Source organism: Ambystoma mexicanum, chromosome 12 (assembly GCF_040938575.1).
Source record: "Ambystoma mexicanum isolate Mex_15411 chromosome 12, UKY_AmexF1_1, whole genome shotgun sequence".
Lineage (NCBI taxonomy): Eukaryota > Metazoa > Chordata > Amphibia > Caudata > Ambystomatidae > Ambystoma > Ambystoma mexicanum.
Genome location: NC_090936.1, coordinates 658,241,029 through 658,263,717, shown reverse-complemented (window position 1 = coordinate 658,263,717; position 22,689 = coordinate 658,241,029). Strand labels below are relative to the sequence as shown.

At 46.8% G+C, this 22,689-nt stretch overlaps 1 protein-coding gene across 1 annotated transcript in view; it reads left to right on the top strand.

Annotated features, from left to right (window-relative positions):
* COG5 (component of oligomeric golgi complex 5) overlaps positions 1 to 22,689 on the top strand; it is a 2,640,594-nt gene that overhangs the window by 2,386,271 nt on the left and 231,634 nt on the right. The gene's annotated exons all lie outside the window — the stretch shown is intronic.

Here is a 22,689-nt window from a genome sequence, read left to right as displayed (position 1 = left end):
TAAACTCTTCTTCTGTAGATTGTCTATTTGCTGGCTGTTCATGGGTCCTATGCCCCAAGACTCACTCTAAAATAGAAAGGTATTTAAAAAAAAAAATAGGCTCTCACAACACTGCAAAATATCACTTACCTAAACTCTGTAACGCACCTCATGATGAAATAGTGGAGGGTCAAAGAGCTATAGTAAACACCATCAGGATTTGTGAAGCTGCATAAAGGACAATGGCATGCGGCCAAATATCGTGTATGGCACGGTGATGTCACGCCGTCAGACGTTGTGACGTTAAGATAGTGTAGAACAATTTGGTGCCCAAGAACATATGCACTGGTCGGCAGAGCTGGAGGAAGCTCTGTGTGCCAATATCTGAAAGTCTGTGGACAAACACATAAAGGAGATTGAGATAGGGAAAAATGAATAATAAGAAAAATATTGGAAACATTTTTTAAAAGAAACAAAAGAAGCATCTGAGAGGATGATGCACATGACATGATTGTCATAGCATCAAATGATATGGCAAAAATATATGTAAGAATACATATTCAAAAGAACAACAAGCACCATTCTGAACATCAAACCAATGAAAATGATAGCACACGCTGTTGACAAATTGCAGAAAGCGAATATCTGAAATGGTCTGAATTGCAGGTTCTGCAATTGGCCTAAAGCTGAAGTCGTTATACCACTTAACTCTCTGCTGTCAGGGGTTGACTGAGAAGAGAACCTTATATTTGGGTGAAAGCTTTAATAGCATGACTAGGCCATCCATAGATAAATGGTGTAGTATGCTCATGGGAGGGGAGAGTGTGAACCCCACCATTGCGCTGATTAAGTTCCTGGAAGATATCTTCCAGCGATTCAATTGTGTGGGTAGCTAAATCGCCAAAGGAAAATTCGGGCAGGGCAAGTAACAAGGCCTTACTCCTGGGGGCGGGATTTTAACAAGTTTTAAATGAGGAGGTATTGTGGATTGTGGATTTTGGTTCGGTTTTTGGTTTTACCTTTTGATGAAATGAGGGATCCAGGCTCTTTTATAAATGTGTGTGTTTTTTGTAACTTAGTGAAAGGTTTATTGCAAGTCAAAACACTGATAAAAAAGAAAAGAAGAAAGCAAATATGTCTAAAGGAAGGTATCCTAATTGTGCGACATCATAATTTGAAGAGGTGTTAAGATTTGTGTAGTGTACAACTGGAAAAAAGTGTGAACTCATAGTTGAACAAAAAAATCAATTGATAATGCATAACCCTAATAGGGCTGTATATTAAACAATGAATTATTCATGGTTTTGGTAAAAGACTTTTATTAAAATAAAAGGCAGTTGGGAAATGCCTCTCTGTCCCTGGTGCAAGAGGTGTTTCCCTACCTAAAACCAAAACCAAGGGTTATTCAATGGTCAGAATATCCAAAGCAAAATATTCTGTGTCCAAACTACTATTCTAGCCCTCACATTCTAAAAAACAACTCTATGATTTAAAGGGAAAATGTCTTTGGCCTTTAGTAGTCTATAAATGTTCAAAAGGAAAATGCGTAACTCCAACGCAAAAGTTCCAGAAAGATAGAGTTCCTTATTCCAGAGGATGGTTCCCTTCCCCTGGATTTCTCTTCACTCTGTTTATATTCAAGAATGTCAGTTCCTTGAGTTGTTCTTGATCAACAACACAACCGTTACACAAAACAACTTGGCTCTTAGTCTTTATCATGTTAAGATACCTCGTGTAGTCTCCTGCCAGGTTTTCTCCCTTCCTTAATATATTTCCACAGCCTGTTTCTAGTCCTTATGTGCTCTTATCAAGACTTCTTGGGCATAACATCTTTTACACACTGTTCAACTTGACCATGCCTGGTATTCTTTCCTGCCAGGACATTCTCATATTAACCTGCTCATAATTTGCATCCGCCTGGTATACTCTCCTGCCAGGGCTTTTCTCATGCAGTCTCTGTGCACACTTCCAAACTTGATAGTTTCTTATATTTGCTTTATCTTGTATTGTATCTGCCTGGTATACTATCCTGCCAGGGCTTCTCTTATATCTGTATTTCATACACTCACAAACATGAAAATCTCTTACATTTGTTTTTTTCTCCCTTTTAGAACAATGCATACTTGTTCTTTCTCTTTCTTGTGCTTCATTAACAATTATTTGGGGTTGGCATGGCTTCCAATACTTCCTGGAGTCCCCACATCCCTTGGGTGGACTCAGCGGCTCTTGCTGGTGTATTCTTTTTCTCCTGCGGCAAGCCAGTGGCGTTCATTCAGCATTTCCTTCTCACCTCCTCTTTCTCTGCTTCTCATGGTTTCTGCTGGGTTCTTCAGCGTAATTCTGGCCTTCAGTAAGGCAGAAGCTGCCTTCTAACACCTGCAAAGGCCAAGAAGCCTTCTGTCGGCTTCTGGCGTTCCCGCAGCGTGTTCACGCCTGCAGTCAGCTAGCCTTTTCCTTGTCCTCCAGCCGGTTGGCCTCACATAACACTCTACAGGCCCACGAGAGGAGCAGCATTCTTCCGCCAGCAGCGCACCTCTGTCAGCTGCTTTGACTGTTTACCTTTCCCAGCTGCAGGTATGCGCTCACAACAACTAGAGCGTAGCTTGTGCTCTTGGCCTTCATTGATCTATATTACTCAGTTCAACTTCTTCATCACAGTATTCTTTTATTATGGGAATGGATGTCCATTCTTGAGACTTGCTTGTAAAGTTTGAGTAAGTGTTCTCTGTTAACTTTCCGGCCAAGTAAGTTCTGGATGACTTGTAGATAGTCTGAAATGGTGTTTTCATGAGTATTTAAAGGCAATTCAGATTTTGACGGTTTGCATACAGATCTTGTGAAAAGGTTTTTAGTACCCTTCCTAGGGGGATGAGGGGAGGTTTGACAATATGCCATTAAGGCATCGGGCATGGATGGGGTATCCTCAAAAGAAAATGGGGCATCCCATGTCTCGTCCGATGATGCCATGGTACTCTCCGAGAGGCTGTCTCCCCACATGTGATCCTCCCTCATATAGCCGCCCCCAGGGTCAGGATCAGGTAGCGGCTGCCGTCTTTAGTCTACACAGGGGGGAGGTCACCGCCGGGAAAACAGTGATGGGACCCTCAGATTCATCACAGTATCCAAATACAAAACAGCTATGCCGGGTCACGTTTTGTGAGTTTTAAAGAAAATGGTGACAGAAAACAAGCGTTGTAAAATAAAAAAGTCAAAGTTGCATTGTTTGTTAATCTCACTGGGGGATAAAGAGTCTAGTCTGTCAATCCCTAAGTTCCTTGTGATCCAGGCAATTCCGTATATCGCCATGTTTTCACTGCTGTAGTCACTGCTTCCAAGATCTGAAATCTGATCTGTGCAATCTGGTTGCGATGTTCATTGAAGTGACGTGCCACTGCTGAGATCTGTTTTTTTTTTGCGTAATATTCGACCAATGTTCATTACATCTGTTTTTTACTGGTTGGTTCGATTGTCTTATATAATAAATGGCACATGGGTATCATATAGCAAAGATAACATTCACTATGTCATAGTAGCAAAATCATGCAGTTTCATCTTTCACGAGGTTGGAATATTATTTATTATTTTTACATTTGTAAAGCGCACAAACAGCCCTTGGGCATCGAGGCGCTGTTACTTGTAAGGTACTTAGTTACAGGGTACGTACAGATGGGAAATGCATTTACATGTTGTAAGGCTGAACAGAGTATGACACCTGAAGAGAAGCATAGCGTTGCTTGGAACACTAAACAGCCTGTAAAAGGAATGGACAAATCATGGTAGCGGAGAGAGAAGCATACGCAGGGAAAGCCCTCTGAAGTACACACTGTGACAGGTCAGAAGGATGAGACAGACCAGGGTTTACTATGTTGCAACTGTGTTTATTAAAGTTAAAGAGAAAAGGCTTTACTTTCCCTAATCTAATGGTAGCCCTACCTAACAACTAAAATTAGGGTGCTCGTTGTCAGTGTACAAGTCCAAAACAAGGGTCTGTCCTCAGTCCCAACAACTAATGTTTCCTGATCCTACCACTAATTCTAAACAGCTAAAGACCAGGAGAATGACACCCTTCTACTGATGTTGGAAACATTATTTACCAATAGACTTATTCCGTTTTACTATGGAATTTTCAAGTAGTGTTGGACAATCTTTTTAGTTCAGTTCTTTTATAGGACTTTTCCATGTCCTATCGATCCTTTTAGATTCCTCAAAGTTTGTTCTACAGGGGTATGGACCCCTAACTTCTTCTGTGTCTTGATCCTTTCAGGGTATATTCTCTCTTGCTCTTGCAGTATTGTACTATCCTCAAGGTTGTTGACCAAAAGATTATTTTCTGCCTGATTCCCATTGACAGTCTTTGTCTCTTTCTCTCCTAGTAGTTTGAGCTCTTGATCTTAGAGACTAAGGGCCTCATTACGAGTTTGGTGGTGTGGGAAAAAAGTAGAGGTAATTCAGTTACCTCCATTTTTTCTGCACTGCCAAATAACAGGTTTTGGAGAAATTACCACTGGTGGAATTACTGAGTATTAATTCCGCAGAATTTTTTAGGAAAAGTGGAGGATGTACCTACAGCATGATGCTGGAGGTGAATCCTCCACTTTTCCTTCAAAAATGTGTGTAATTACCATTAGGTAATTCCGCCAAAAATCCCCAATGGAGTCCTATGGACTCCAGAAAATGGGGGTTTACACCGCAGTGATTCCACGGGACCAAGTGGTGGTAACTGTAAATCCGTTTGGTGTTATCTCAGAGGATTTACCTCTGAAATACCACCAAACTCGTAATGAGGCCCTAAATCGCATGTCTCCTGGTTTCTCTATTTCTCGTCTGAGATCTTTGTAATGGGTTTGGATGCACTCCTTTTATGCTCTTCTATATAATGAGGACAGATATAAAGAGCCCCATAGTCATTTTCAGACTTTAGGTGTTTCTCTGCACTACTGGGACGAGTATGAGGGGTCTCGTAGTTATTCTCACTCTTCTTATAGTCTCTGTTAGAACTGGGATGAGTGTGACGGGTCCCGTTGTTATTACCACTCTTATTGTTTTGCCAATTAGGGTATAGCCACTCTGTATAGCTGCCCCTCTCCCTGGGTTTCCTACACTTCCCGTTACCTTCCTGGGTTCGGGGCGGCATCACTGGGTTGTGGCCTCGAGACTGTTTTATCGGTGTAGGATGCTTCCGTACCTTCCTTTGGTCTGCTCCACAGTACGGCTTGGCATACTTCTTGGATGGTGCTTCTTGCTTGGAGAAGGCTTTTCTCCCCTTCTCTCCCATTGTTCACCGTATGTCGGGTACACTGTGCTTCTCTCATTTGATTCTTCCGTTGGTACCACCACAGGCACCTCCACGCCAAGTGGCATTAGTTCAGAGAGGTTTCTTCTCTCCCTCTGACTGGGTCCTCCTGGGATGCTCGTCTGAGGCAGAGTCTCCCGTAGGCACTCTGCCCTCAGGTGTTCTTCGGACACCCATTCTGCAGTTCTGCTTGATAAACTGGAGACCGGCTGCTCGGTCTCCGCACAACTCATTCGAAAACTCCCGGGTCTCTCTCCATGTTAGCTAAACGAATTAGCCGTGATCCATGCACGCCGTAACTCCCACTTATAAACTATTGTCAAAATCACAAACAGAAATCTGTGTTTAAATTCTTAATACTGAGTCTCTTAAGAAGACATTTTTGCAGTAACCACATATAGCCTTTAGACATTTCAATTTTTAATCACAATTCAAAAACACATAGCCGATATGTGTTTCAACTTTTGCAGAGGTCTTCATTAGGGATATTGACATCCTATATCATAATTTTACTTTTTACACCCCATTGTTTTATGTAAACATGTACATGTAATACATCACGTCAATTGCCAAACTATAACCCAATTACGTGGAAAGGTGGTCCAACCACCATATGCAATCAAAATGATGTAAAACTGGTGTTGAAACACGCACATTAATGTTGTTGGCCAAAGCATAACATGTATTGAAAATATAGCAATTGGTGGAACAAAAGAATAAGGGGAGGGAAAACGGAGAAAGGAAGGGGATCGGGAATGGGAGGAGAGAGGAACCCCCAGCCCTAACAAATGATTGTATTAGAATGGTGTCCCATTTCGTCATGTGGTCATAATCAAAAACTCAGTGGCCACATAATTGTGGATTTTATTAGTGCTAACTCAAACCGACACAATTCAAACTTTATTAAACTGTGGAAAGCATGCACACAATGTCTGTGCTAATGCTCCTTAAATCGCAGCACCTCTACCATTTGGATTACACACGGCATAGGGCATGCTCCTCTAAAGTGTTGCTCGTGTGATCCCGAAATCTGTGTGCCTATGGGCCCATTCTCAGCCCGTTATGGTGTCCTTAATGTTAGTCAAAATTCAACAAACTTCCTAATTCCAACAGAAACGTCCCTTACTCTATTGCATGCAATATGTGTGGTCGTTGCTCCGTGTCATTTTAAAGTGGGACTGTGGCTCAAGCATATACTGAAAAAAATCTTCATAGTCACCCTTCAGGGGAAGAGTGAATTCTCATCGCTCCATGTCTCAATATGATTCAAGAGCGGGGGTTCTGCCTCTGGTCGGTGTTTCTACTTTATAGAAAAAAAGGCAAGAAAAAACTCTCTCAACATTAAAGATTTAACAGGTCATTGGTGTTAATTTATAAAACCATACCACAAAACCATTTAGGGCATGTGCACGCATACCTGTTTATTGTGCTAAATTAGCTGTTACGTTGGTAGTATCCAGGGAAAAATGCATAAGCGGTGTTCACCCACTATGCGATTCTTTCTGTCTTGCATTATCTAAAAAAAAATATATGCATTTCCTTTCATGCATTGGTTTTCTTATATATGTATAACTTCCAATAAGACCTTTAAAAAATCGTGGGGGGTGGGAGGGGGAACAAAAGCCTTCTCTTACCTGCGTTTAGCATGTTATCTATGTACTGTGATGCAGCAATAATTATTCACTTGTGCCGCGAATCTCCCTCTTGGAGTCCTTGCCAGAATTTCAGTTTCAACTATAAAAGGAAAATCTATCAGAATGCTGCCTTTCATCTTGTACATCAGTTCTGCTTAATTCATGAAGAGAAGTGATTTCTTAATGTTCCTTACTTACATTATAACGTGTGTGTGAGTTGAGATGGGCGGGAGATTCAATGGCGAACGCCATTTTGTTAATTGTTAACCTTTTATAGGTTCCTGACGTCGCACGTTAAACATCACGTAATTCACCATTAACAAGTAACGTTATTTGAACATACTACTTAGTCTAGCTAGTTTTACGGCCCTGTGGTAACTCAATAATCCAACAAATAAAGGGGACAGGAGGTTTATGCCGCGCCCAAAGAAATGTTCACCTGCTCATCTGCTTGTCTATCATGAAACTGGTTTGAAAGCTATAAGCTCCATTCTTGTGAATAGACCAATGCATAGGAAAGAGCTTGAAACACTATTGTTAACCCACTCCTGCTGTGTATTCACTCCTGATGAGATGTTCCCTCAAAAATGTTATTGTATCAAAAGATGGGCTATCATAAAAAAATATATAAAAATATACTTTCAAAGAAAGTTCCTATTAACATTTTGAGGAAATGAGCCTCAAAGTTTTGACAAGGGGGCATCCATTTTGTGAAATGAAGCAGCCTCCTCTGTTCATGTTAAGCTCTAGTCTGGCGGCAAAAATCAAACAAAAGACCCAAACTGGGAGTTTTTACTTACTACTGCCATAGAGCACAGCTTAACATGAAGAGAAGATGCTGCCACAGTAATTGCCTTGACTTTCATTTTACATTTTCTGTGCTCCCCAAACCCAGGGAAGCACGTTAAATGAAAGGCACAGCAATTGTAAATACTTCGCCGGTCGACTTTTCATAATTGCTGGAACTTTCTTTTCTAGTTTCCTGAGACTATCCCAGGCGGCCAGCAAAGTATTCATAATTGCCTGGACTTTTTTTTTGTCTCCCGGGCTCCCCCAGAAAGGTCACTGGTCAGCCCAGAGGTAGTGGGCACGCAGCGGTGGGCCGGGACAAGGCCCGCCGGATTATAATAACTCTGGTGTGTGAGGGGGTAAGGCCAGGCAAAGAACGGCCCGATCTGAACGGCTGGGCCATGTGATGCGTTGGGACATGGAGAACCTGCGTCTGCAGTTCACAATAACGGGCTGCAGTGATTGTCGGCAGGGAACAGCGACGGCGGGACATGAGCAGACCACTCCCTGCACTGCTTTCAGCAGCAGGGCAGTACCCAGGAGTTCTCCCCATTGAGGCCGATCAGAAATCTAGCCAATCAGGTGGGTGCTGGCCTGCGTTGCAATGGGCCGCAGAGAATGAACTGGCAGCGATGTCATTGCCCCCTCTACTCCCACCCTACCTATTATTACCCTCTCCTCTCCTATGTAGTAGATGCCCATACTGTGTCGCCCTCGCTTTGACTCCTTGGTAAAAAGACCTGTATAAACTCAAGCAGAGGGTCACTGAGAATTGCAGGAGCAGCTGAGGCACCCACTGCACTACTGCCCCACGCCTGTGAGAACGAGCAACGCTCCCATCTCATTGAGGGATTGGTAACCCTTAGCAAGGCTGCACGGTATTAGAGGGGGAAACATTTACTTGTAGACTGCATCTTACCTACTTCCCTCGCCCTCCTTGCTATCATTGCCGGACTCATTGGGCGGGGAGGTGAGCAGACATGCCGGGTGATTGTGCCAGTGGCCTCTACATGAGCATGTTTCAACAAGGAACTTTAGTAAGGGCTGAAGCCAGCGCTGCCGGCTACAAGACGCTTTGGACATGGCTAGTGAGCGGCTGTAGAAGATTGGTGAGCCCTTACGCAGTGGCCCGTAACAAAGTCTCTGGCCTCTCTGGTTAATGCACTGCCAATGTAATCACTCCAAAGACATATACTCCGCTAAGCTGAGCGGACCAGACTATACAGCACCATGCCTAAAGGTGCTGGCCACAAAAAGAGTGGCACAATGGACAAATAAATATACCAGACCCGCCTTGAGGCAAGTAGAGGAGGAGGCTGAGGGGCCGAATAATGTGGGACAGGCAGAGGCGGTAGTTCCGGCGGTACCTGTTGATCTGCAGGGAGTCATGGTCATCCTGCAACAGAGATTTGTCTCCATCAACACCAAGCTAGACGGCATTACCATCAATGTCACTACGATCAGGGCTCAGCTTGAGAAGGCAACCCAGCGTATAACAGAAATGGAGACGAGGATCAGTACAGTAGAGGATACCCTAGTAACGTTGCAGGGGGCGGTGACCGCTATGTCAAAAGATCTGAGCAGTGTCAAAATGAAGTGTGAAGACCTGGAGGCGAGATCAAGGCACAATAATGTTCGAATTATAGGGGTCCAAGAGGATGCCCTGAAAGGCCCTATGGAGACGGCAACGGAAGACCTACTGAGGGAAATGCTGGGGGACCCTGGTTGGTCTCCAATGTTCAAATTGGAGCTTGCATGCAGGGCGCTGATGGCGAAACCGACACGGGGCGGATTCCCCCGACCAATAATTGCACGCCTCATGAACTACCGAGACAGGGATTTAGCATTGAGGACTGCACTTGACAAGCAGGAGTTGAGGTTGGACTCCAGTGTGGTCTGTTTAATCCCTGACTATGTACTCTGGCGGTGCAGCAGGAGAGATGTTATTTGTGCGGGTCAAAAGGCTATTGAGGAACGTAAAATCCCCTATGCCATGCTGTACCCTGCTAGACTGCGTCTACAACACAATAATGTATTTCTTCACGTTCACCAAAGAGGCGGCATAATTTGTGGTGGCGAACATACCCCTGACGGATGGGCGGTCATCAGAGGCGACTTGATTTCTGACACTGCATGTGTTCCACACCCGAATTATGTTAAGTTTGATGTGTTTATGGTAATGTATGTTAAATCACTAAGGTTATTGTTGTAATCTAACCCAGACGAGACCATGTAGAAAGGGGGATCTCGCTCACCATTGGAAGCATTTGCTCCCACTGTGAGTGCACGTATTTGTTGGACAGGGTTGGTTGGGTGGGGGAAGTCGGGGGTACAGGGCAGAACATAGTCAAAGTTTGGGGTACTATGAGGGGGGGCTGGGGTGGAATTTGGTTGAAAAAGTTAAAAAAAATGCACAGATTAAGCATTGCATATTATGGTTCAGGCAAGAGATGACGCAGAGTTGTGTGGGAGGTTCGGAAGCGCATGAAAAGAGATGGCAGACCATGACCCGACTGATGTTACGCTATTGAGCTGGAATGTGCAGGGTTTGTGCATTCCTATAAAGATGCATAAAGTAATGGCATACATAAATAGACAAGGGGCCAAACTTCTGTTTTTGCAAGAGGCTCACCTGCTGGAACATCAGGCATGTAAGGTGGCCCCTGGTTGGGGGGAGTGGGGAGCAGCGTTACTATACCTCATATTCCACTAGAGCACGGGTGGTCATGATTCTGGTGCATCGGTCTCTGCCATTCATGTAAGTGATGAATACGGCCAATTTGTGATCGTTCATGGGAGATTGGGCAGTGCAGAAATACTCTTGATTAATATATATGGCCCAAATGTGGACGATCCAGAGTTCTAGGAGGTCCTATTCCAGAAGTGCGCCAGGCACCGAACTGCATTGGTAATCTGCGGCAGTGATTTCAATACAATATTAGATGTACAACTTGACCGTACATCCACCACACCCCGCACCCTAAAAAATGCACCACGTACTATACACACGCGCATAGAAGATTTGGGACTGAAAGATGTTCGGCACACACTCCATGGCACGCAAAGCGCTTTTACGTTTTATTCTTCAGTGCATGACATGCACTCACGTATTGATTATTGGCTGCCACCCAACAGGCTAGTGAATTGGGCGACTGAATGTCTGTCAAGACTTGATAGTCGTGTAGATTAGAAAGACCTCCGTCCCCAAGTACCACACAGGGAGATATATAACAAGATTCTGTGCAATCTTTGAGGCCACAGGTGGCAGGTACTGGAACGCCGGAAACCCCAGGCTGCTGTAAGGCAAACAAGTATTTACTTGGAACACCAATGCAAGGGGAGCAAGAAGGCAAGACCTGGTATGGAACAATACAAAATGGCTTACCAAAGCGTGGGAGAAGAGTGGCTGGAATGGAACCAGGGACTTTGCCAGGTGCGAGTACCGTGGTGGGCATTGGGCAGTAGCCTCAGTGTAAGGTGGGGGTGACAGCAGAGAGGTGTAGTTGACATCCACCCACCAATGGCCTTAACACTGGAAGCCCCTGCAGGTGCGTGATTCTGACACAGAGAACATGGAAGCTTAAAGCGCCATAGTAAATGGAGGAATCAGAAGCAATCCGTGGTACAAATCCGTGGTCAGGTAATTCCAGAGAAGGCAGGAAGAGCACAAGAAACAAATCCAAGGGTAAGAGCAAAGGCAGTCCAAAATACGAAGTCTGTGGTCCGAGGCAACATGTGAGTGGTTCACAAGGCAAAATTCCGATGGATAAGGAAAAAGGCAGTCCGTAATACGTAGTCCTTGATTCAAGAAACCGGTAAGTGATTTGCAATGTAGAACGCCAAAACAGTGCTCGAAAACAGCTGTGAAGCACTGAAGGGCGCGAGACAAGACTATTTAACTTGTTGTCATGGGGACTACATCACGTGAGCGAGCCTTGCGTGTCACGTGATATGTAGTCGAACGTGGATGCCTAGCAACGGAATGCCTTTTCCGGCCCGAACATAGACGCCAGGGCAGTTGCCAGTGAAGAAAAGGGGGTAAACGCCCCGCGGAATGCAGACTTGTCTTCCCTTCCCCATTTTGTAACAGCCCCCAGTCCATGAATGAGACAAACGGACACCTGACTGCTGCTGCCATGAACGGGAATCAGAGGTAGTGGAGGGTGTGAGTGAATTGGGAACAAGAGTGTTTCGAGGCAGGGAGTGCATGACAGAGCCCCCCCGCACCCCTCTCAAAGACCCACGGCCCCGTGGGCTGGATGGTTGGTCACGGTGAAAACGGGAGATGAGAAGAGGGGCATGGACTTCGCTAGCGGGAACCCAGGATCTATCTTCAGGGCCATACCCCAACCAATCCACCATGTAATGTAAACAACCCCTACTAATCCGGGACCCCAAAATGGCACTGATCTCGTACTCGTCAGGGGCAATCTGGGACACAGATGATGGTGGTATCATAATACGGGTAGGATCAGGACAAGGTTTGAGCAGTGAGGTATGGAAAACCGGATTTATGCGCCAGGCAATGAGTATCGAGAGGCGGTATGCCACTGGGTTCACGATTTTGGTAACTCTGTGAGGCCCAACAAAACGAGGTAGGAGTTTGCGACAACCAGACAAGCGAAGGTGACGAGTAGAGAGCCAAACCCTATCCCCTACGGTGTACTCAAGGGCAGCAGACCGCTTTTTATCTGCTGTAGTCTTCATTGATACTTGGGCTTCACTGAGGTGAACAAGGGTCTGGGCATGGATCTGCGACAGTTCCCTGACGCAAGCTGTGGCAGCAGGTGTACTGGACAAAGAAAGATCAGGGAAAGGAAGTGTGCGGGGTTGTTGACCATAGAGGGAATAAAACGGCAAGAAACCAGTGGAGGAATGCAGGGCGTTGTTATAAGCGAATTCTGCAAGATGCAACATGGGATACCAGGACTGCTGGTGTTTCAATGACATACAACGCAGGTAATGCTCCAGTGCCTGGTTCACCCGCTCGGTCAGTCCGTCCGTTTCTGGATGGTATGCAGAGGAAAAACAGGTGTCCACACCAAGCAATTTAGTAAAAGCACACCAAAAGCGGGATGTGAACTGTGAACCCATGTCAGAAATCAGAATCGAGGGCAGCCCAAATAAACAGAAAATGGATTTAAAGAATAACTCTGTCAAGACTTGATAGTTGTGTAGATTAGAAAGACCTCCGTCCCCAAGTACCACAACAAGGAGATATATAACGACTCCCTGTGCAATCTTTGAGGCCACAGGTGGCAGCTACTGGAACGCCGGAAACCCCAGGCTGCTGTAAGGCAAACAAGTAATTACTTAGAACACCAATGCAAGGGGAGCAAGAAGGCAAGACCTGGTATGGAACAATACAAAATGGCTTACCAAGGCGTGGGAGAAGAGTCGCTGGAATGGAATCAGGGACTCTGCCAGGTGTGAGTACCATGGTGGGCGTTGGGCAGTACCCTCATTGTAAGGTGGGGGCGACAGCAGAGAGGTGTAGTTGACATCCACCCACCAATGGCCTTAACACTGGAAGCCCCTGCAGGTGCGTGATTCTGACACAGAGAATGTGGAAGCTTAAAGTGCCGTAGTAAATGGAGAAATCAGAAGCAATCCGTGGTACAAATCCGTGGTCAGGTAATTCCAGAGAAGGCAGGAAGAGCACGAGCAACAAATCCAAAGGTAAGAGCAAAGGCAGTCCAAAATACGAAGTCCGTGGTCCGAGGCAACAGGTGAGTGGTTCACAAGGCAAAATTCCGATGGATAAGGAAATAGGCAGTCCGTAATACATAGTCCGTGATTCAAGAAACCGGTAAATGATTTGCAATGTAGAACGCCAAAACAGTGCTCGAAAACAGCTGTGAAGCACTGAAGGGCGCGAGACAAGGCTATTTAACTTTTTGCCATGGGGACTACGTCACGTGAGCGGGCCTTGCGTGTCACGTGATACGTAGTCGAACGTGGATGCCTAGCAACAGAATGCCTTGTCCGGCCTGAACATAGACGCCAGGGCAGTTGCCAGTGAAGAAAAGGGTGTAAATGCGCCGCAGGATGCAGACTTGTCTTCCCCATTTTGTAACAGCCCCCAGTCCGTGAATGAGACGAACGGACACCTGACTGCTGCCGCCATGAACGGGAATCAGAGGCAGTGGAGGGTGTGAGTGAATTAGGAACAATAGTGTTCCGAGGCAGGGAGTGCATGACAATGTTGCTTACTGCCCAGAACTCTGTCCGACCACTCCCAAGTGCTGCTTTCGCTGAGCATTTCCAGAGGTGCGCCCCAAAGACAGCAATGGCGTTTCAAGGCCGTGTCCCTGCTAGACCTAATCTTCTGAGCTAGCATGGCACAGCATATTGACAGTTACTTTGAAAACAACAAAGGGTCAGTGAGTACACAGGTGATCCTCTGGCAGGCATTTCAAGTATACATGGGGGTGACAATGTCAACTGAATTTGGGGTTTTGTGTGATATCCGGAAGGAGTTAAGGAGGCGCGAGGGCGCGGCTGCAGGCAGAGTATGTTGAGAACCCCTCACTGCTTTTTAACAAAGATATTAAAGCACAGCTAGGTGAATATCGGAATGCAGCAGACAGAGAATTGCGCTACTTTGATAGGTCAGCAGCAGCTCGCCGATACAGGGAACAGGAGAGCCGGGGAGACTACTGGCTCAGTCAGTTGCAAAAGGGGCAGTACTAATATTCCATGCATAACCAGAATGAACGGCGCAGTGGTCAATAGATTGGAAGAAGTGAGCAAGGTGTTTTATGACTTTTACAAGAACCTGTATTCACCCCAAAGAGTGGCTACAGATGATGAGGTAGATGAGTACCTAGCCAATATACCCCCATACTCCTTTCGGCAGAAGCTCGATCTGTACTGGAGGAAAATAACTTTGATCGAGATTAAGTAGGCAATTAAAGGCCTTCCAGGTGGGAAAGAGCCAGGTTCGGACGGTCTTGGTGCAGAATTTTATAAAGAATTCATAGATGTGCTCTCTCAATGCCTGTTATTGGTGTGGACAGAGGTATTAGAAGTTGGGGTCCTGCCGGAGTCAATGCGCGAGGTGGTTATCGCTCCGTTACTAAAACCGGGGAAACTCCTGGAGGACTATGAATCATACCGCCCATTATCCCTAATAAACACTGACGCAAATGTATTCGCAAAAATACTAGCTTCTAGACTCAATCCGCTCATGCCCTACATGGTGCATGAGGACCAGGTAGGGTTTGTGCAAGGGAGGTCGACAGCATGCAATATTCGCCGATTCGGTTATATAATAAAATGGTGCAGAGCCTGCATGATGATGAGGGGGTGGCTGTGTCCCTAGACATGCAGAAAGTATTCAACACAGTATAATGGCCCTTCTCGTTCAGGGTTCCACACAATTATGGGTTCGGATCAAACTTTGTTAACTGTGTGCACATTTTATGCACATGTCCAGAGTATGCGTGAATGGGGGCCTCTCACCGGTACAGGCAGTGGCAGGCGGCACTAGGCAGGGATGTCCGCTATCCCCTTTGTTGTTTGCGCTGGTGATAGAGCCCCTGGCAGATTTTATGAGATCTCGACATTCACATTCCGGCATTACCTTCGCTAGGTAGGTAGAGCTCACAACGCTATACGCAGACGACGATATGATGCATGTCAGAGATCCTGAGAAATATCTGCAAAGGATACTGGCTGCAGTTCATGAGTTTGGGAATTCTTCCGGACTACGTTTGAATGACACCAAGTCGGAGGTCTTCCCATTAAAGGACAATATAACTGCACCAAGAAATATGTTCGGATTGAAATGGGTTGAGGTGGCTCGGTCAGCAAACCCTTGTTCGGTACCCTCAATTATGACCCGGTGGTTTAAGTCATGTGCACCAAATTGGAGCGGTGGAATAAGCTCCCCTTCTCTTTGATGGGAGGGGTGGCACTGATAAAAAAAAAATGTTTTACCCACATTTTTTTATCTCTTTAGTAACGCGCCGATGTGGCCTAGTAGGGCCTTTTTAACTAAAATTACCAGAGCATGTTCATAGTTCATATGGAAGAGAATGATAAGGGTCAGCTGGAAGTGCCTCACACTGCCGTATGAGCGAGGAAGGCTGGGAGCCCCAGACTTAGAGCTGTACTATCTAGCTGCTCAGGCATACTATGCAGCATACTGGGTGGAGGGGGTCCTTGAGTATCATATGTAGAATTGGGAAAACGGGGGAAGACAAAGTCAACTCTGCTGCATAAGATGGCAGCAGGTGCACGGGGGAATGTTAATCAGTTGGATCCTGTGACAGTCACGCAGGAGGCATGGTCGAGACTAATTAAGCAACCCAGGAATACTGTATTATAGAACCAGAGCATGCCTATTTGGGGCTTGCCCTTCCTGGGTCCGACGAGGGACGTGCTGCTGGTGACACATTGGCGCGAGGTGGGCATATTCAAGATGGGCGACCTATTCCACGGAGGAGTATTTGTAACTTGGGACATAATCAAGGAGCATGTAGGGGACACCACGCTAGAGAAGCTTCAATAGTGTCGGCTCCGCTCAGCTGTGGCGTCGAGGTGGTCTGATTTTCCACAGGAGCCGACCTCCCACCAGAGTCTTGATTAAATATTGTCCCCAGGGGTAATAAAGAAATCTGCTGCAGCACTATACAAACTAGCTCAAATGTCCAGGGAGGTACACACACCGGACTTTAACGGGGGCTGGGAAAGGGACCTGGGTGTCACTCTCACTGAAACGCACTGGATACAATTGCATAGGCTGATGAAGCAGATATCGTTCAATTCCAGATATAGGTTGATACATTTTAAACTTCTGAACAGAGTGCACCTCACCCCAGCCCGCCTAAAGAAAATGTACCCCAATACAAAGGGGCGATACCGCAGGTGCAGCGAGACTGAAGCAGATATATTGCATGTGTTGTGGTCATGCAGGGCATTGTCCGAATATTGGGATAAGGTATGTCGTGCGTTGGAAGAGATGGTAGACCACCCCATGACGTGGGACCATGCGTCATGTGTATTAGGATGTGTGCGTAAAATGAATCCAGTGAAGCGTAAATTGGTAAATATTGGTCTGGTGTTGGCTAAAAGGGCTATTCTGATGAGGTGGAAAAGTAAACTAGCCCCCACAGTTGATGACTGGCTTGAAGACATGACTCGGGCAAATGATAAGAAAGAATTGTACGCTAGCTTGATGCCCCCTGCAGGTCCCCCAAGAGACGCATGGGGTGGCTTTCGACAATACTTGATGAATAAAAGTATGGAGGAAGAAGGGGAAGCAAGTATACTGTAAAATGGTGTGTGAATTTGACCTGCCCTCAAGAATGTTATTGAATCAATTATCTGTGCTATGTACTCTATGGAAAGTATGGTTTGCAATGTCTTGTTCTGTGCAAGTTAAATAAAGTTTTTTTTAAAACTGCCCTTTTCCACCCTTCACCCCCTTAAACTGATCCAGAATAGGGCTACAAGACTTATCCTTGGCCTCAAGCCCAGGGACTGTATCTCTCCAGCGCTAAAATCTCTCCACTGGCTCCTGGTGTTTCCAAGGGTCAAATTCAAGACCGTTTGCATCATCCACAAGACTTTCTGGGGCCTGGGACCATGCTATCTGCAGCCCATTCTCACTATATACTCTCCTTCAGATCATCTAGCTCCAACTCTCTGCTGATCAAATATTTCTCCAAGCAGAGACCTGGGGGCAGATCTCTCTCCTCAGCTGGCTCCCTCCTCTGGAACAGCCTCCCTCCCTATCTGTCTTGAACCGGACCATCTCAAGTTCCACAAACAACTGAAGACCCCTTTTTTTTCCACTTCCTTCCCTTCCTTGCTAATTCGCCCTACTGCCACTGAGACTGGCAGCCTGGCCCCTCAAGTGTCCAATAGGGTCCAGGCCATCTGCCCAGTCACCACCAGCACCACTGCCTGCACTGCCCACACCTGACTGCCGGGTGGTTGGTATCCGCCACCTTGGATCATCTCCACCCTTGCACTTACCTCCCAGGTAGCAGACTCCCTCCCTAGTCCCCCATCTATGAACGTCCCCACCCTTGCACTTAACTGTCATCTCGCCCCACAGGCAGCTCTGTTACCACCCCTACCCCACCCAGGGACCACACTAGCACCTATCCCCCCTGCTCTCAAACCCCCACTCCCCTCTACTACTTCCCCCATCTTTAAAGGCACTTCCAAGTTCTGAATGTCACAAGGCCTAGTAGCACCACTGTTCGTTTTATTTATTCATTGATAAATTTTTTTCCTCCCTTGTTTCCCTTCCCTGTTGCCTTGTGGTGCCTTGAAACACTGTTCTGTTGTATTGGTGCCTAATAAATAGCCAATAAATAAATAAATAAAATAAATGAATACAAGTCATTTAAATTCGACAGCATTGGTTTCCCAGACAAACCAGTAAGTTCCTTAGTCTTGTAATACATTGTAACTCGAAAGGATGCTAGGGAACAGTGTTTACGCTTTATAAAATGGCACAGTATCTGAAAATCCAATTGCAATTGAGAATTAGGACCAAATGGGAGGACAGTGTCGGTAGACAATTCACTTGACTCCCAATGAAGGAGGATCTATTCACACACTTGTAGTATCTCCATTAATGTCAAATATAAGCTAATCCAATTTAAGATACTACATGGAGCATACATCACCCTGACAAAGAACGGTGCAATTGAGCCCTGAGCGTTAGGGAGAATTCTCTCTTTAAGCTGAATTTCCTAACCTAGTGAGTCCCCCAGCAGCTTTGCTGGATTTCTGGAGTTTGTTTTTTCCTCCTGCCAAGAGTGAGACTCTTTTTCTCCCACTCTTGGACATGGTTTATGGTATTCCTTTGACTGGTAATGTGTTTTATGGGCTATGGGGTCCTTTACTCCATAGGGTCTCATGTGTTTTTCCTATGTGTGTTACACAGCACCCTCCGTGCAGTAACACAGGGGTGTCATAGTGACACCCCACCATAGACTCCATACCCTGGGACTGACTACTGTCTCCCAGGGCATGTAAAGTCACCATTGGCTTTACTAGTCCCAAATTATTAACAGAAACCAGTACAAACCATCATATTGTGGACGTACTGGTTGGGGCAATTCGATTGCCCCGGTGTCTGTTAGTCGAGGAGGCACGTCTCTGTCCCCCCTGATCGAGTTTTGGCTGGTGGCAGTGGAAACTACTTTTTATATTCGACCGCAAATATTTTCCTATGGGATTTTCCCATTGTTCGACGCTACCAACTTTAATTATTTAATTCTCATAGCCTCGAACATACCGCTGGTTTATTTAATTAATATTAATTCTCTGGTTGGTATTTTTTGCCAAGACTCGATTCTAAAATGGCGTTTGTGTTCTCTTCTGTGACTCCAACCCAAGTCGAGCCCTTTGTTCCACTTTTTGGCGGGCTTCTCCACAGAAGCCTCCAAAAGTGGTGCCACTCTGTCTGGGTACCACAGGGGGTGACGGAGGGGGTTTGGGCACCCTGGACTGAGTTACCTTGGTAACTCAAGTCGCACTCTTGTGTGATTGGCCCAAGTGGTGAGCCGGCCAGCTCACCACTTAGCATGTTTGATTGACAGCTAGGCTGAGTGAATGGGGGTTTTCTGCATAAAAGCAGGGCTTTGGGGACTGGAACTTCAGAAGTCGCCACAGGACATGAGAATCCGACGAGGGAGAAGCTGAGCCGACCTACCACGACGACACCACCGGTGGAGCCCTGCAGAACCGACTCACCACTTCCCGACGACAGAGAAGATCTCCCGGCTGGAGAGGCTTCTTCCCCTGACTGGTGGGCACAACCAGTTTACCTTTCTTTCTTCGCACCCCAGCCCGGTTTGTGGTCGAACTGCCCGTGCCAAGCACCCCGGCAGCCGGATAGCCACTCACTGAACCGCGAATCACCGGACCGCTCCTTGTACCTGAGAAACTCCGCGGCTGGTTTCTTCCCTGGCAGTGCAACTGACTCCTGTCTTCCTCCACGACGAGATCCTCTCTTCCCCCGGACAAAGCACCAACTTGCATCCACTGCCAGGAACAACTGCCCCCGCTGGAGCGTTCTCACCACTTTAAGGTACCGTGTCCGCCAGGCCTCCCTTTCTAAAGATTGCTACAAGGTAATAATAACCCCTTAACCTTCTGGACTGGGCTGGCCGCTTTGACCCTATAACTGGTCCCTTTCTTTGGTCCAACTCCTTTTTACACAAGACTTTTGTGCACTGCAACCGTGTGACCTTGGACACATTTCGTTTGGATCCTCTGAAAGTGGATCCGGCCTCTTGAACTCTAACTTCACGGTCTTACTTTGCCTTCCTCTCTTGTTATGTTCTGATAAAAGTGTTGGGATCTGTTTCAACTTGTTCTCTGCTTTTCTCTCCCTTTTTAAAACGAACTATTAGAGTGCCATCTATGTTAAGAGTACACCGCTGTCTGAAAATAAGTGGGGCTTTACTTAAGACTTGTCTAATATTCTTTTAAGGGAGTGTATATCTTTTAGTGACTGTGTTTTTGAATTGCTCACTATTAGTGCCTGTGTATTTTTCTAGATGTGGTTTTAAATAAATAATTATATCTCTTTTACACCAAGCCCTGGTCAGTGTTTACTTGTTCGATTGTGTGCTTTTGAACTATTGTGAATATTCTGTATACTGCCTAACTCTTCTTGAGGGAAGTGTGACTGCTCAGCCACAGCTACCAAGTGAATCTGTGTGGTACAGACTGCTACCAAGTGGGTTTACTGCCAAACACCTGTAGTCCTAAATCTTTTGCAGTGGTCCCAGAGGGAACTGCACAGGTTTCTGCCTAACACTGAGACTAGTTAAAAATGCCCAAAATGTGGCAAAGATAGCTCAGGTTTCCAATGTAAGGCAGCATTTGTTATATATTGCTTCTAAGTTTAAAGAAATCACTGATTGATTGCTCTGACCCTTGCTTTGTCTCCCGGGCTTCACTGAGGACACGTATACAGTATTACATTACTATCTTTGCTGCAGTTACTAGCAAAGAGGCATTTGCTTCTGATAACGGATTGGTTTGAAGTTGCTTTATGGTGTCATGAAACTGAAGGCAACCACTGCATTCTTATTACGACAAACCACCACACACACAGCAAATTAAGTCCTCCGATGCTTGCTCTTATGAACCTAGATAAGCCCCAGATTGAATTGAGTATATTGCGGTTTCATATCGAATCGGTGGTACTCTTGTTTGTCGATTGAATTCTGTGTGTGCCATTCTGGAAGATGGCAACGTATTTGATTACTTCACCATTGCTAAATGTGTAACTTGAACTTGCTCTGTGTAAAGAACTTGCTTTTGTTTACTCCTAGGTCCTGTCCCCTTTCCTCCATACTGTATGGGCATCCCTTGCTAGCGATGGGAGAGGGAACCTTTTTCACCCGAAAAATCATCATCCCCTTTAAATTTAGATGCGCGCTGTGGCGCAGCCCTGGGAGCATTCGCTCCCCTCACTCCGCCCACCAACGCCACTCCTCAGTCCTCTTCCGCGTCGACTGGAACGGACCGCTTTCACCAGCGCTCCTGGGTTAGGCCTCCGGCCTTGTAATTCCACACGCTTTTCCCCAGAGAAGTACTTTTGTCTTCTTTTTCTTCTCTTTCAATCAGGTACCACTCTGTCCTCTGGCCCCACGCTCCTCCCCGGCACATGTCGAAGACGGCGGGCTTCAGCAGCTGTCCAGCCTGCAAGGGTCCCTTCCCGACGTCTGAGCCCCATGCCCTCTGCCTGGGCCCTGATCACACACCCTCAAAATTAGATTAGCCAGGTAGAGGGAGCTCTTCAGAAAGTCACCGCCAGAGGACCTAAACGCGTTTGTTAACCAGAAGACCAGGCCTAGGGTAGGTGCACTGATCTCCTCCGCACCCTGCAAAGGTGACTCCTTCCCCAGGGAGCGCATGAGCGGGAGGGACTTAACAGGTCCTAGTACCAGCACATGTACCGAGGCTGCTTCAGATACCGGCCACCAGGCTGAGGGTTTGCGAGATCCTCCCATCTATTCCGCAGCAGGACCGCAAGGTTCTATTACCGGGTCTCAACCCGAGAGTCTACGCCCTAATACCGGACTGATGTCTGAGGGGGGCGCCCATACGCAGCACTACCAGCGCCACAGCTGAGGGCACTCCTCCTACCAGGCCCGTCCTGAGGTGCAGGGTAGGCCTGAAACTCCACCGATCCGCGTACTGGAGGAAGCCGGGCGCAGCGCAGCAAGCGCCACGACGCAGGCACATGGCATGCAGCCGGACAAAATGGATGCTCAGCCGACACCATCCCTCTTTGGGGGACCAGGTAGGGGAACGAGAATCCAGGTGGGACTGGTCAACGCCTGCCACTTGGCCCACAGCATACCCATCAACTTTGCAGGGCAGATACACCCTGCCCCATACAGCGAGACAGGGTGCGCCTAGGTCTCAGCAACCTCAAGGCCCCGTGCCTATGCCAATTCTATCAAGCACTCCTCCAGCCTGTGACAACAGGTTCTTTGAGAAGTTCGTTGCTCTCATGAGGTCCCCACAGATGGGCAACATCCTTAGGGATGTTATCGGGGACATGCTCCCCCCGGTACAGCCGCTAGCACACCTGCTGCCACACCGCCCTTGGGTCCAGCTCCTCTGGGTCCAACGCAGCCCCAGCTGCCTGCGGTAGTCCCCACGACACCGGCTCCCATGCATGTGCCAATCACAGCAGCCCTGTATCTGCCACTGCAGCAGCCTCTGGCGCTGATCATAAGTATGCCACAGCTTCCTGCCCCCAGCACCCTTCCGGCGGCATCGGACAAGCAGATTGAGAGGAGGCCCCCGACACTCCAACATCAGCAAAAGCCTTCATGAATCGCTGGCGGGCCTGGATGAGTATTTGGGATCCCACAGCCATAGGTGGAACAACCAGAGAGGGTTTGGGGGTATTGGCAGAAGTTCTCACTCTACGCCGGTTAGAACGGGATTCCCAACGCAGAAGGACGTGGTGGCGCTTGCCAAAAAAAGGGATGTCTCAAGCCA